This window comes from Pinus tabuliformis, chromosome 9 (assembly GCF_031772625.1).
Source record: "Pinus tabuliformis cultivar Carrire ecotype Pingquan chromosome 9, CPIR1, whole genome shotgun sequence".
Taxonomy (NCBI): Eukaryota; Viridiplantae; Streptophyta; class Pinopsida; order Pinales; family Pinaceae; genus Pinus; species Pinus tabuliformis.
In genome coordinates, this window is record NC_142307.1 from 296,035,366 (window position 1) to 296,049,443 (window position 14,078).

The 14,078-nt window shown below is 36.9% G+C and overlaps 2 protein-coding genes across 2 annotated transcripts in view; one reads left to right on the plus strand and one right to left on the minus strand.

Annotated features, from left to right (window-relative positions):
- LOC149148369 (uncharacterized) overlaps positions 1 to 1,272 on the plus strand; it is an 87,652-nt gene extending 86,380 nt beyond the window's left edge. Inside the window, exon 3 of the mRNA XM_089441304.1 lies at positions 540 to 1,272. The gene's annotated coding sequence lies outside the window, so the exon portion shown is untranslated. The remainder of the gene's footprint in view (positions 1 to 539) is intronic.
- Positions 1 to 14,078, minus strand: part of LOC149148370 (uncharacterized) — a 243,033-nt gene that overhangs the window by 57,983 nt on the left and 170,972 nt on the right. The window lies entirely within an intron of this gene.

The following is a 14,078-nucleotide window of genomic DNA, read 5'->3' on the forward strand; positions in this document are numbered from 1 at the left end:
GCACCAATTTACAAGTACTAGATAACAAATTTCTTTAAACAATATAGTAAACACCGAAGCACTTTCTATTGCTGGCAGCTACAAGCCATGGGAAGCTAGTCTAAGATCATTACATGTATGTGAGAGGCTTCAGCAACACTTGGGCTTTATGAAATCAAGATCAACTAAAGGCCTATTTTTGCTTTATCAATCTAAGATCATAGCACTTTCAAAACACTAGAATATATTCGCATCAATTTCCTACGATCACATCTTCAGAGAAAGGAACAATGCAGAAAGATATTATCAAAGTAAGGTATCCTTCCAGCTCAGGGAGAATGGAATATCCTGGAGGGTAAGGATGGCCACTGTTCGGAATATCCACATGCCTCTTTCTATTCAAACCATAGGTTGTCTACACCTTGCTATATTTTCATAGTCTGTTGTTAGATTATCTTTTTGTTTTACTGTTTATGGGGACTCTTTTCTATGAACCTTCTATACTGTTGTCGTTCAAGAGGAATGGAATCTCACTTTGAAGTTTTGAATATGCAATGCAGGATAGCCTGTAAGACTTTTTGATGGTACCTCCCACAGGACACATTTTAGTATGGAAAAGGCCTGAGACGGATTTTGATCATTGTACATCTTGTTTTTTATACCAGTCCCAGAATACTTTGTGTTAAAATTGGCAACTATGGCCAAGTTCCACCTTGGAACAGCTCATTTGATGGAGATGATGATTGCATTAAATTCCTCTTTTCGAGAGGGCCAAAATTGATATAAAGATCATCTCATTTGGACAAGCAGAAGTGTGATTTTGAATTTATGCCCACACGTGCAAATTGTTCAGGTCGGCCACATCATCATGTCGGCTCATGAAGCCCAATGGACATGACTCTTCACCCTAAACGACTTGGATAAATGCAATTGACCTTTCACCTCATTTGGCATCATCATCACTCATGCATTCTCTCTCCTCTCATTGGTTCGTACAACATTGGGCATTCTCTCTCTCTCACACGTGTGGCACAAGAAAGACGAATTTCTGGGCAGAGTTGCAGGGCCGAAAATTTCAGGAAGACGACCAAGTTTGACCAGTGTTGACCAGGAGTTCATTGACCAGATTTGACTGTGATTTTTGGAGGATCATTTCCGTCTTTTTAGGCCGCATTTCTGGGCACAACAATCGAGGGAATCTGGGTAGTTTGAACAGTGCTGACTTCAGGGTTGACTGCAATTATGACTGCAGAAAATTACAGTAGTTTTTCTCTCTCCTTTGACTGAGTTTGACTAGACTGTTTGGGATGATTTTGACCAACAGGGAAGGCAGAGTTTGACTGTGGTTGACCAAGTTCAAGGAGGCAGGTTTAACAAATGCGTTGACCATATTTGACTTTCTGGTTAGAACTTATTTGACTGCAGATTTTGACAGGGTTGTTTTGAATTTGAATTTAGCAAGTCAATTTGACTTGTGTACTCTCTCTCTGCTGAACATTTTGATATAATAATAAGAAGAATTGATCAAAGGGTTTTACCCACATTGGGGTTTTTCCCTGGCATCGGCCAAATCTGGTGTCCTCTTGTCTTGGCTTGTCTTCTGCATGATGTTTCATGTTCTATCTACTTTTACTACCAATGTGATTAATGGTTAAAGTAATTGCTATTGGAAATTGTCATCGGGCTGCTAAAGGAACATTGAAGTAATTGTGCTAAGCATATAACAAACCATTGTTAACTAAAATTAACATTGTGTCATATAAATGGTCAGAGACAAGTTTTATTATCAATTGTTTAGCATCTGTCTCATGTAATTTTACTCCTATGAAATAAAGTTACAATCTTTTCCTGCAGGAAAAAGACTCTTTCATGCTGAAAATTGGGATAGCTATGGGATGAATTTCCCATGAGAAACGCTACTGCCCCAAGAACAACCTAAAGACCCAAAGGAAAGCCTATAGAGGATTTATATTGGTCAAAAGGAAAATTCAATTGGATAAAAGAAAATTATTATTATTAATTTAATAACAATTTGGGAAAGAAATTATTTTGGAAAAATATGTTTAATAATGAAGAAACTGAATTTGAGGTTTCCATCCAAATTATCAAAGTTGGCTCACACAAGGGACGTATCCCTTCATATGATCAATCAACTATAAATTCCCCATCGCTAAGCCTCATTTGGCACAAGCATCACGTACATTTCTCCGCGGTTCGTATGTTCCATTTGCTCGCATTTCTGTAGTTGTTCACATTTGTTCTACTGGCTCAATTATGTGTACTCTGTGGTTCATATCAATGTGTTGTAGCTTGCATTAATATTCTGAGGTTCACATCACTATGGTCCGCATTACACTCTATGATCGGCATTTTGTCTTTCTAAGTCTTGCAATTCAACTGTGGCTCGCTCAGTGACTTGGATGTTCAACTGTACTTGCATTAGTTTCTTTATGGTTCATATAGTCTAGCTAAGGCTCGCATATTACAGGGGCACAACAACTCGCTATCACAGTGGCTCGTATTACAGTGATTAGCATGTACTGTTGTTATGGCTCACATCTATGTTCATGTTTGCATATTTCATGTTATGGTTCCAATATATTTATGGCTCACATAGTAACATACCTTATGTTATGGTACGTAAAATTTTTGTTATGGCTTCCATCTATGATATGGCTTGCATCTTGTAGCTCTTGTGGCTCGTAATATGATGTATGGACAGTGATCTAAATACACAGTGAGACAGTAACAAATACAACATGAAAAAATGATCTATATATTCAGTGAGACAGTGATAGGTATAACACGAGATAATGATATATATATATATATATATATATATATATATAGAGAGAGAGAGAGAGAGAGAGAGAGAGACACACAGACAGACAGACAGAGTCAACTATATAGAGTGAAACTGCGACCTATACAACAGTGATAACATGACTAAGTTATCTGACCGAGATACATGAAAAGCGTCTTCATAATATAAGGCAATATGTTGTATGGTTATGATATGTGTTTTCATGTTGACAATGATGACGACAGTATCATATGTATATGCTAGCAGTTATATTGTATTGTGACTGAATTTGACAGAGAAATATAGCAGTATTGTTAGGACAGCATGTCAATGATCTAATGTGCTCTGATTAGTGACATGTGGACTGTAACTCTTCTGATACATTGTGTTAGTGGCCTTGCTTTTATATGATGACCGTGACCATGTTTACGATACATGATATAGAATAGTAACCTTGGCTATGTTAGTGACCTCGTTGCATAACAGTGAATTTGATGAATGACAGTGGCAGTAATAGTGACGTTGTTAATGACTGACAGTGACAGTGGCAATGATGATGTCCTGATATTGATGACACTTATTGCAGTGACATGGATGATGCTACTTAAGACAGTGATATGATAGTAGCTCTCATCGACTTGTTTGATTATCAAAGATCAGATCGTTCAGTTCACAATCGTAGTTGTGAATTGACTTGGGTTGGCTCTTGAAGGCCCGATGTGATTGATGTATCTCATTCTTATTGTACTTTGTATCTCAGCTGAACAATTGATGAATATCTAATAGAATAATAATCTAGCTGGGTTTTTCCCTTGGTAGGGTTTTGCCCTGGTCTATAACTTAAATCTTGGTCTCTCTATTGTGCATGATTTTCTTCTAATGTTCTTTATTTTTACTGCTTTTTTGACATTATTGTTCTCTCTACATAATTGCTAATGATGTTATGATGTTATGGAGTGAATGTAATATGTAAATGATGAAAAGTTTGAAAAATGCAATTATCTATTACAAAGAACAACCTAGCCATAAAAATTAACATTTCAAAAATGTGAAAAATTCTAAATAGAAATCCACTGTAGTGAATGATATTATTTCTTCTACTTATTAATTCATAAATAAGTTATTCATAGTGTTTCTACGGCAAATATCGAAAGAAATTCTACTGCCCACCTTCAAACATATGATCATGGCAGATGGGCGAGGGACCACATGGTTGGCTCAAGTGACGGAGAAATGTCACAATGAGCTAGCTGGTGGCTACAAGGGGTTGTTGGCTATCGGCTTAGGACCATCTTGGAAAAAAAAAACTCCTAGGGATATCACCCACATAATGATGGGTAACATGGCCAAAAGGCATGACCAAAAATTCATAATAACCTTCATGAGTTCTGAATGTTGTTTTCAGAATGCCTTCAGTCTTCATTCTAATTAGATGATATCCTGAACGAAAATCTAGCCTTGTGAAGTAAATTGCTCCACGTGATTCATCCAACAATTCATCAATGGCAGGAATGGGAAATTTATCTTTAATACTGATCTTGTTGAGCTCCCTATAATTTGGCCACGTACGCCATGATCCATCCTTTTTCTGCACAAATACTCCTGGAGTAGAGAAAGAACTTTGACTAGGTTGAATTATACCGGCCTCTAGCATTTCTGCAAACATACGCTCAATTTCACTCTTTTGGGCATAGGGATATCTGTAAGGTCTGATGTTTGGAGGAACACTTGCTAGCATCAAGTGAATAGCATGATCATAATCACGAATAGGTCGAAATCCTTTCGGAGTCTCAAATACCTTGGAATGATTGTCCAAGACTTTTTGAAGATATGGAGAAATAGATGATTTCGATCGTCCATTAGAGTGATTATCATCCCTGGTTTCCCTGTGATAACCCTTAATCTATGTTGCGAGGAAACGTGGGTTTGGGGATAGGTACGGGTGCGGGTACAGGGACGGGGACGGGTACGTCATTTTTCGAAACAGGGTGCGTGGGTTTGTCGGGGGTATATATATATATATATATATATATATATATATTATATTTCATAAATTATAATATATATGAATTTGTATATTTTTCAACTTTAAACAAGAAAACTAAAATATTTATGATTTAAACTTTAAATATTTAAACATGCACATCATTGAACATTCAACATTCACAATGAAATTTCAAAATTTCTAGTTAGATATCAAGTGCAAATTGGAGTTTACATATTAATAAGAATCATGATATATGTCCATCGCCATACTACATTCAAAATTTGTCTTAAGGCATCTCCAAACAAGAACTGGGAAATTTTAAAATACTAAAATAAAAGTATCTAATAGTGAACAATGGCTTCCTCAAGTGATGTCATCAACATCACTCAGATCTTTAGTTAGCATGCTCTCCAGGTAGGGATCACTCTCATCTTGAGGCTCTTGCTCATCCATAGCAACTGGAGGTAGCTCAATAAGGCCATCTGGTTGTATCTCCTCATCCACACACATAGCATCGTTTGTGTATTGGTCCCATCTCTTGAAAGGACCCTTGTACCGAGGGTCTTTTTGAGATATGAGACGAAGTGTGCTATGAACGTACACTAAGTTCTCTGCCTTCTTTGAGCCTAACATATTTCTCTTTACTAAATGGATAAAGGCATAAGTACTCTAATTCCTCTTGCAAGATGAAGAACTAGCTACCTAGAATATTAGGGGAAACCCATTAAATTAATTAAAAAATAAAATATAAAAACTAAAATGAACCCCAAAAAACCCAAAAGAACCTGATTTTGGGGTTCCAAGTACCCATCATCAGGGTTCTTCGTACCCGTCAAGACAAAAGAACCCAATTTTTTTTAATGAAGAACTCGGTTCTTACGGGTTCTTCTCAGAAGCACCCGAGCCCGAATCCAGTACTTGGGGACGAGAACCTGGGACGATTTCGAGAACCCCGCCCCCGAGTTCGGGAACCCATGCAACATAGCCCTTAATTCAATTTTGTTTCCTTCCCAAAAAAAATTCAATAAGAGTTATTAAAAATTAAAAGTTGTCGTCCCGAAAGATTGTAACCATTGGACTCCTAGTACAACATCGGCACCACCCACTGGAATGGAAAGCATTGGACTATTCAATACATATCTCCACATGGTTAGCTTGATATTATGGCACTTTCTAGAGCAATTTATAATTCCTCCATTTGCAACCATCACTTGACCCTCTTTGGTGTTGGATATAGAAAGCAATCCAATTCCTTGGTTATCTTACAATGAATAAAATTATGGGTACTACCCGAATCAATCAGAACTATTACCTTTTTCTTCTTGATATATCTTTCTATCTTGAGAATTTGAGTGGTAATTCTTGCCAATGCATTACAAGATATGGTAGGATTCATTTATTTTTTCTCTGGGGTTGGTTCTTAGTTTATATCCTCTTCTTTTGATGTTTCTTATTTATTTTCTTCCTCATATTCACAATCTATGTAAAATAATTTCTTCTCAACGCACTTATGACCTTTAATGTATTGCTATCACAACTGTAACAAAGCCCTTTCGCTTTTTTTTCTCTAATTGTTGTGGTGTCAACCTTGTAGGTTGTGAAAGGCTAGGAGCAACAACACTTCCATCTTTATAGTTGTGAGTGGTAGACTTCCTTGTTGCCATAATTTTGCTTTCAACTTTTCTTGTCACCCTGAATTCCTTCTCCAATGAATCTGGCTCCCAAAGGCGAACATCATGTTGGATGTTATCCTTCAAAGTCCCTATGAAGACATCAATCCTGTGCTCCTCCCGAATATCAATTACCATAATATTCAACTTTTGGAAGTCCTCAATGTGCTCCGCCATTGAATCCTTTTGTTGAGATTTATCAATTGGCTAAAAAAGGTGTTGCTCTTTGTATCCTCATAATGCGATATCATTTCTTCCGTAAAAATAAATCAAGTGACAAGTGGTTTACGAGAACAAAGCCATCGATACCATACAAATTGACTGGGTTCTAAATATAAAAAGCAATGCATACCTTTTGTGTGTGTTGCAAATCATGTGGATCAAAATATTGCTCCATTTATAGTATCCATGTTACCAGATCCTTGCCATCAAAATTCCTCATATCGATTTTTGAAATGTGGTAGCTCTTCAATCCAAAATCACAATCTCTAAAATCATGATTAGCATTCCTTTTGTTCTCGTCATGAGTTTCGTGGAATACTTTTCGCCATTAGCAAGCATTTCTTGTAGCAACTTTGTCAAACTTTCCTTCAAACATTCCATGCCTGCTTTCAAACCATCCATCTTAGATTTCATGCCTGCTTTTAATCCATCCTTCAAACCTTCCATGTCTATGTTTAATCCATCCTTCAAACCTTCCATGTTTGATTTTAAACCATTCTTCAAACCATCCATCTTAGCTTCCATTTCATTTTTGCTACTTTTTGCGAGAGCGAAATTTGTTGTACTTGGTCGTATAATTTTGATATATCATGTTGTATTTCTTCCTCTTCTACATGCGTCATAACAGAGCTTTCTGGTTGCTTACTAGGTGTGTCCATTTTCTTTAGGCATTTCAGAATCAAACAACGATACCTATGCTTCACTATGCCCTTTGAATCACTTCAAATTGATTTTCCAAACCAAAAGTTATGCAAATTTTTAAAAAATACACAAGCTTTTTTTACTTTTTCAGGGTTTCGATATTGAAATTATTTTATCTGTGTGATTTCGAAACCTCCAAGGTCTAAAATTTCAACCTGTGGTAGCCCTCTAAATCTTCTTTCCAATGCCACAAATCTGACCAAGATCAATTCATCATGAAAAATTTATGTCCAATATCCCACGATGACCTGACTATAGATTGCTTCAGTAGAGCAAACTTGTATAAAGTGCCATGTGTCTTTGTTTTCACCTTCGGCCCTGAAAATGATACACGAAAAACTACAGTCTATGCACTTTCAGTCACTTTTTATGAAATTCAAATCTAATGCTCAGAGCGAAATTTATGACGATTTTACCAAGGTCACATGTTTAAGATTGAACTCTAGACCCTCCAAAAACCCTAACCTCTTCGGACCATATCTCAAAAAATATAGCGAACCAAGATCTGAAATTTTTACACGAAGTTCACCAAGATTTCGATTCCATGGGGTCAGAATTTTAGCTTTCGGAGCCTTGAAGACAAAAAGTTATAGAAAAAATATCAAGATGATCTATTCGAAGCTCACAAAATAGAAGAAAAGATAAATCAACGACTTGAGAAATAGCCTCTTCAAGGCGGCAACCTCCTTTACATCACATAAATGAACAATTCTTGGATGATTCAAATGACAAGATCTCCTTGGTATATAAGGAGTCTAAGGGGTCACAATATAATTAGAACATACATAACAATAATAATGTAAGGGTACAACAATAACAATAGTGGGTTTCTATGGGGCACAACAATAATAATATGGGGGCTACATGAATAATATTGGGACCTAACATACTAATTCACCCCCCTCTCAGTGTTTCCAACAATTGGTATCGAAGTCGGTCCTTCTTTGAAGCTTAACCACTTGAAGGCAGATTCGTAACATTCAGGGTTGATTGGTGGCGACTGCAGTTGAAGATAAGTTGGTTGTTGATCCCAAAGAAGATGTTAATTCGCTCATAGACAAACTTCAAAAAGTGGAACAGGAGAGGGATTTTAACAGATTTTTGTATAATAAGCTTCATGCAGAACATGAACAACTGGAAAAGGAGAATATGAAGCATTACAATAATCGAAGATGCTCCGTAGTTGAAATCACCCAGCTATAAGATCAAATAAAGAAACAACAAATTCTAGAAAAAGATTGTGAACTTGATGAAGCAAAGAAGGAATTGGATCACCTCAAAAGCATGGTGCAAGAGGCAAACAATAGGGAAAGAACTTCGACAAACTAGCTCAAGGAGAAGAAAAAATCAAATAAGTGGAATAATCACGATAAAGAACATGGCAAGCAAATCACTACCTTGAAGAGAGAACTTGAAGAGGTCAAAAGGACTAAAAAAGTCTTAAGAAATCAAATGAAGCAGAGGGAAAAGGATTGCATGAAACATGAATAGGAAATCTTCACCTTGAGAGGAAAAGTGGACAAGCTAAATCAAAAATTGAGGAGCTCATAGGTCTTGGATGACATTCTCAATTGCCAAAGATCACCACTTATCAAGACAAATCTTGGATATGTTGGTGAGTCCTCATGTTGCAAGGATGAAGATTCCAAAGATGAAGAGAAGTCACATGACGCAAATAGAGAGAAGACGAATGAAGAAAAGCCTCATGCCAAAGATAAAGAGAAGCCACATGTCAAAAAAGAAAAGAAGCTTCATAAAAGGAAACCTCATGCCAAAAATGAAGAGAATCCCAAAGTCAAAGTTTTGGACAAATCAACCAACACTAAAAGTCGGTGGACCAATGCCTCAAGAAGTCAAGATGATGCATTCAAGACGTCAAATCATAGAAGAGAGGTCAAAATTGGAGAGCAACAAAGCCTTGGATATTCTCAAGGATGAGACACCTTTAAAAGATTATCACCCTATACACGTAGCGATGCAGGCACATTTCATGGTTATCGTTATGCATGTTCTAATTATGGACATAGAGCTGGAGAGAGCAGGGAATATATCAAGAGTAATGATAGAGGGTTTTATCAAAGCACTTGAAGCATATTTATTGGAAGGCAAGACAGAGTCCCATATGCCTATGACAGCAAAAGCTACAACACTTTTACTCCCCTATTCAGACAAAATATTGAGTGTTGTGTGTTAACCACACGTGTCATCTCCCTCGAGATTGAGAGTAAAGGGTAGAATAGTCAGAAATTTATAAAAGTCATCATCATCGTGCAACTTCCATCTTTTCATTGTAATCCCAAATTTTGTAGCCCTATGGGACATTACTGTAAAAATGATTCTAGTATGTCTATGAAGCCATGTAAAACATATAGGTAAGCCTTTGATTCTTAACAAAGAGTTTCCCTCTAGGGAGTTTTTTTTCCATTAATTATTTGTGTTTTTTAACTGCAAATAATTAGTAGAGTTTTTCTCCCACACATGCCGCAAAGCTAGAGTGGGGCACAACGGTAAGGTCTTAGGTGAGTCCTAGTGTTATCAAGTCTATGTAAATTATCGTACCAGATCATCTATCAAGTGACACAGAATATGGTTGTGTCTAGTAGTTTATTTTTAATTGTAAAATTTCCCCTTCTGATAATATGTCTATGTAATATTTGATGTAAAAAAGTGTTGTCTATAGAAGTTATAGGGGGTATGAGTACTTGATTTTACACTTCAACTCCTAAACTTTCTATCTAAACACACTTTTGAGTGTGGAAAACATGTGTAAAAGTCCTCTGGAGTCATTTATTTTATTTTCCAGCAAAAAATGGCAAAATAATTAGCTAGAAATTTGTTAAAAAAACTATTAAGATGAGAGAAAATTAAATTCTCTCCAAGTGGAAAAATTATAAAAATTATTGAGGACCTTTCCCAAAAAAATCGTTTGGCCGAAAAAATAATTTCCCAAGGGAAAATCGAAATTTTTATCCTAGAGGTTATTTTCAATGAGATGGTTTCGAAAAAAAAAAATAAATTGAAGATTTCCTAGTGGTCCAAAACCACCCAGACATCAAAAAAGATTGGTCCATCCAGCACACCAATCAAGGAAGTCAATTTTTTCTAGAGATTTGTGAAGTAGTAATCAAGGGTTTGAAATTTTTTGAAGAGGATCAAGCCACAGATCAAGCAAACTAGTTGTTTTTCCACTTGGAGGGGCCTCGGGCTCTCATTTTTCTATATAAGGAAGTTATTGCTCCTCACAGTATGAATCAGAAAATCATTATTGACCTCTGAGTCACGCTCTATTGGTCTGTAATACCTTTTTTTCGTAAAGAATAATGAAGTCTCAGTGTTTATTCATGGTGGTTTCCCTGTTTTGCTTCTTGTGGTAATGTTTTTCGGAATCATGTTCTTAATGCTCTACTGAATTAAAAGTTGTTAATTCATTAGTCAGTGTTGGACTAACTATTTGCACAAGTATCTTGCATTAGTTATTGGGTTTAGAGAATCATTCTAATTCAATTGATCTAGCAAGTTTCTCTAGATCTTGGGATTTATTGTGTTATCTAACCTCTATTGATTTAACAACTTGATCTTAAGTGTGTAGAGAGCATTATAGTATTCAGATCTTAGGCATGAGGGGGAGTCTTTGGTTGGACTAGCCAACTACCACTACAAGAAAGTTTAAGAGCCCATTTTGTTAAATTTCAAAGACTTATCTGACAATTGTTTTGCAGAGATATTGGCTATTGGTCATCAATTTAATATTATCTCATCAATCTATATTTATTTGTGCATTAACTAAATAGATATGCTAATAAGAGTTTTTATATGCTAATCAAGGAACCCTCATTCCTTGAACTAGCCATTGTAAATTTTGTAGACGAATTTTTGTAAATATCTTCTCCAACCCTTGTATATATTTTCTATTTTGTATATATTCATTGGGGTTTTAGCTTGATTTTCTTGCAGATCTAAAGGAAGGCACGAGGGTTTTTCTCTTGATTTTGTTTGCACGTAGATCTATCTCAAAGATCAAGGAAAAATCGATTTTTAGAAGGCTCTAGCCCTCACCTAGACTAGACGACTAGGGTTTCTAGCTCAACGACTTGTCTTTTGGACGGTTGTCTAACCTTTTGGCTTCTTTCTTCAAGGCTGCAAGGATTTAGGACTCTTCTAGGCCTCTCGAAGGGTTCGATTCACCATTTTGTGGCTTCATCTCTTCAACGAAAATATTTTGAGGGAGCCACTAGGGTTTAAGGTCCTTTCACTTCAGAATTTGATTTTTTGGCAAGGGTTTTGATTTTAAAGATTTTGGAATTAATTTTCTAATTATTTCTCGATTTTTCATTTAAATCTTGACTTGGGTTTCGATTTTGCAGGCTCATAGACACATCTTGTGGCTCAAGTTCAAATCCTATACCTTCCTTTGGCTAGCTGCAGCCTCTTGGAGCCAGCACCGTCCTGAGGAAGCTAGGAGTAGGGTTTTGGTTCTTTGGTATCTTGGGACAAGGGTTTCGTCTTGTTTATTTTTAGCAAGTGCATTCCCATCTACAACGGCCTTATTACATGAGACCTTTTCAGACTAGCATCATTCAAGGACAAATCTGAAAAAATAACTATGTCTATTTGACCCTTTTTTTAACATAGAACAGAGACCTTGCTTAAGGCTTGTCTCTACCATGAATAAGAGGCCTAAATAATTAGCGGACCAAGCAATTGATTCCATTCAATCTGAAGCTTAAAGAAACTTGGACGCAAAGACAAGGATGTGAGTTATTCTGGAACATGTTTAATTATCAACAAACCCTGATCTGAAGTAGCTTCTATAGTTTTCAGCCCTCCTTAGGGCATCACTCTGATGAAATTCTATGACAGATCGAACTATTTTCTTGACAATTTTGAGGCTCTGACCTGTTAGGATTTCCAATGCACCTACGGTTCTATTTTGGTGTAAGAATAGCACTCAACCTAATCTGGTTCTTTTGGAGGCGTAGTTCAGGGTGCCTGTATATCTAAAATTTGTAAACCTAGTACAAAATTCTTAAGAGACCTATGCTCATTCTAAAGAATATTTATGCGGCCCAAGGAATACTTGATCTAGTTTCGGCTCTTTGGGAAAGCTTTAGCACTGGTTAGGGTTAGTTTGTCATTATAGACTTAACACAAATAGAGGAAGAGGTTCAAAATTGTTTAGATATCCCACGGCACCTGCGGTCATCATGTTGCTTTTATTGCACTATTATGGTTGGTAAACGGTGGATCTTTGAAGCAAAAAACTAAAGCAGTCCAAGACGTATCATTCTTGTAGTGGATGAATTTTGTACCTCTGAAGCATTCATCCTATTATGAAGAAATTATAGTAGTGTTGTTTGAATGCTCCTCACCTAGATCCAAGCTCCATTCTCACTGATCCTTATGCCTGACGGATATCTCTTGCAAATCATCATTTAAGTGCTTCTTGACATAACTCTTGGTTGCAATCACTATTTTTGGTATCAATCGTTCGTGATCAGTACACTGAAGTATTCAGCCTAGTGTGTTCACTTGTGCCTATAACTCCAAATCAAGCCGACCTTATTTTAAGAAACTAAACTCACTACAGTGACATTGAAGTGATGTGAATTGTTGATGTGCTCAAGAACTATTAAAATTGGCAACTAGGGCAAAACTCCATGTGGGTCAACTTATTTATGGCAGCTGATATTTTTATTGGATCCCTCTCGTCAAGAGGTGTAGGATTGATCTAAAGATCATCTGATTTCGATAAGTATCTACGGAGATATGAATTTATTTTGATTATGGAATTATTATCAAGCCAACCAGCAACTTGAGTAGGCTCAGAAGCCCAATAGACGTGTCCATTCATCATCCACGTTTTGGTATAAATTGGTGAGGACATGAAGTCATTTTAAGCTATGTATTCTTGAGGTGATCTCCTCTCCACGTCTTGGGTTTTTGGAGAAGGAGAGAACAAAAGAATACGTTCGGCTAGAAGGAGCCCTAGCTATAGATGATGCCCTAACCCTATCTGCTGTAAATGGAGACATATACGCAAGCATATAAGGATGATCTACTTTTCCAAAAGGCTGATACGCTTGCCTTAAATCTAAACACAGCTATGGAGTAGAAGCCTATATGCCGCAAGAAGAAGGCTCATCATTCGGTCTACCATGGATGCAATGGAGACACCTAAAACACAGTCAAAAGGAGACACCTAACACGCAATCAAAGGAGACCTATTCTCGCAGTTATAGAAGAAACAGAACTTCGCATTCCTCTCTGAGATTTCCACGTGAATCTTGTACAAGAATACGCTATACTGGAAGGAAAAAACTCACATAAAGGGAGGAATAGAACTTGGGTTCTATGTATGAAGATGGGTGCAGGGATCCGCAATCAAGAAGGGACAAATCTCAATTTTGTCTCTCTGGAATTTCACGTGTATAAGAAGTAGATCCGCATTATGCTAGGGCATCACTTTGTCTATCCTCATTATCACAAAAAATGCCTAGTCTTGAGTTCGGTTAAAAGGCAGACTCATGCGAAGAAAGTTAACCATTGTATCGAGGGTTTAGGAGGGCTAGAAGAGTCCTAAACCCTTCTCATGTATAAAGGTGCAGATCTGGAATAGGGATTGTTCTAGGCCTAAAGAACTCAGTCATTGGATAGCTCCCAGCACAACAAGGAAGAAGAAGACCTTGAAGAGCAAATCAGTATCATCTTCAGGTTT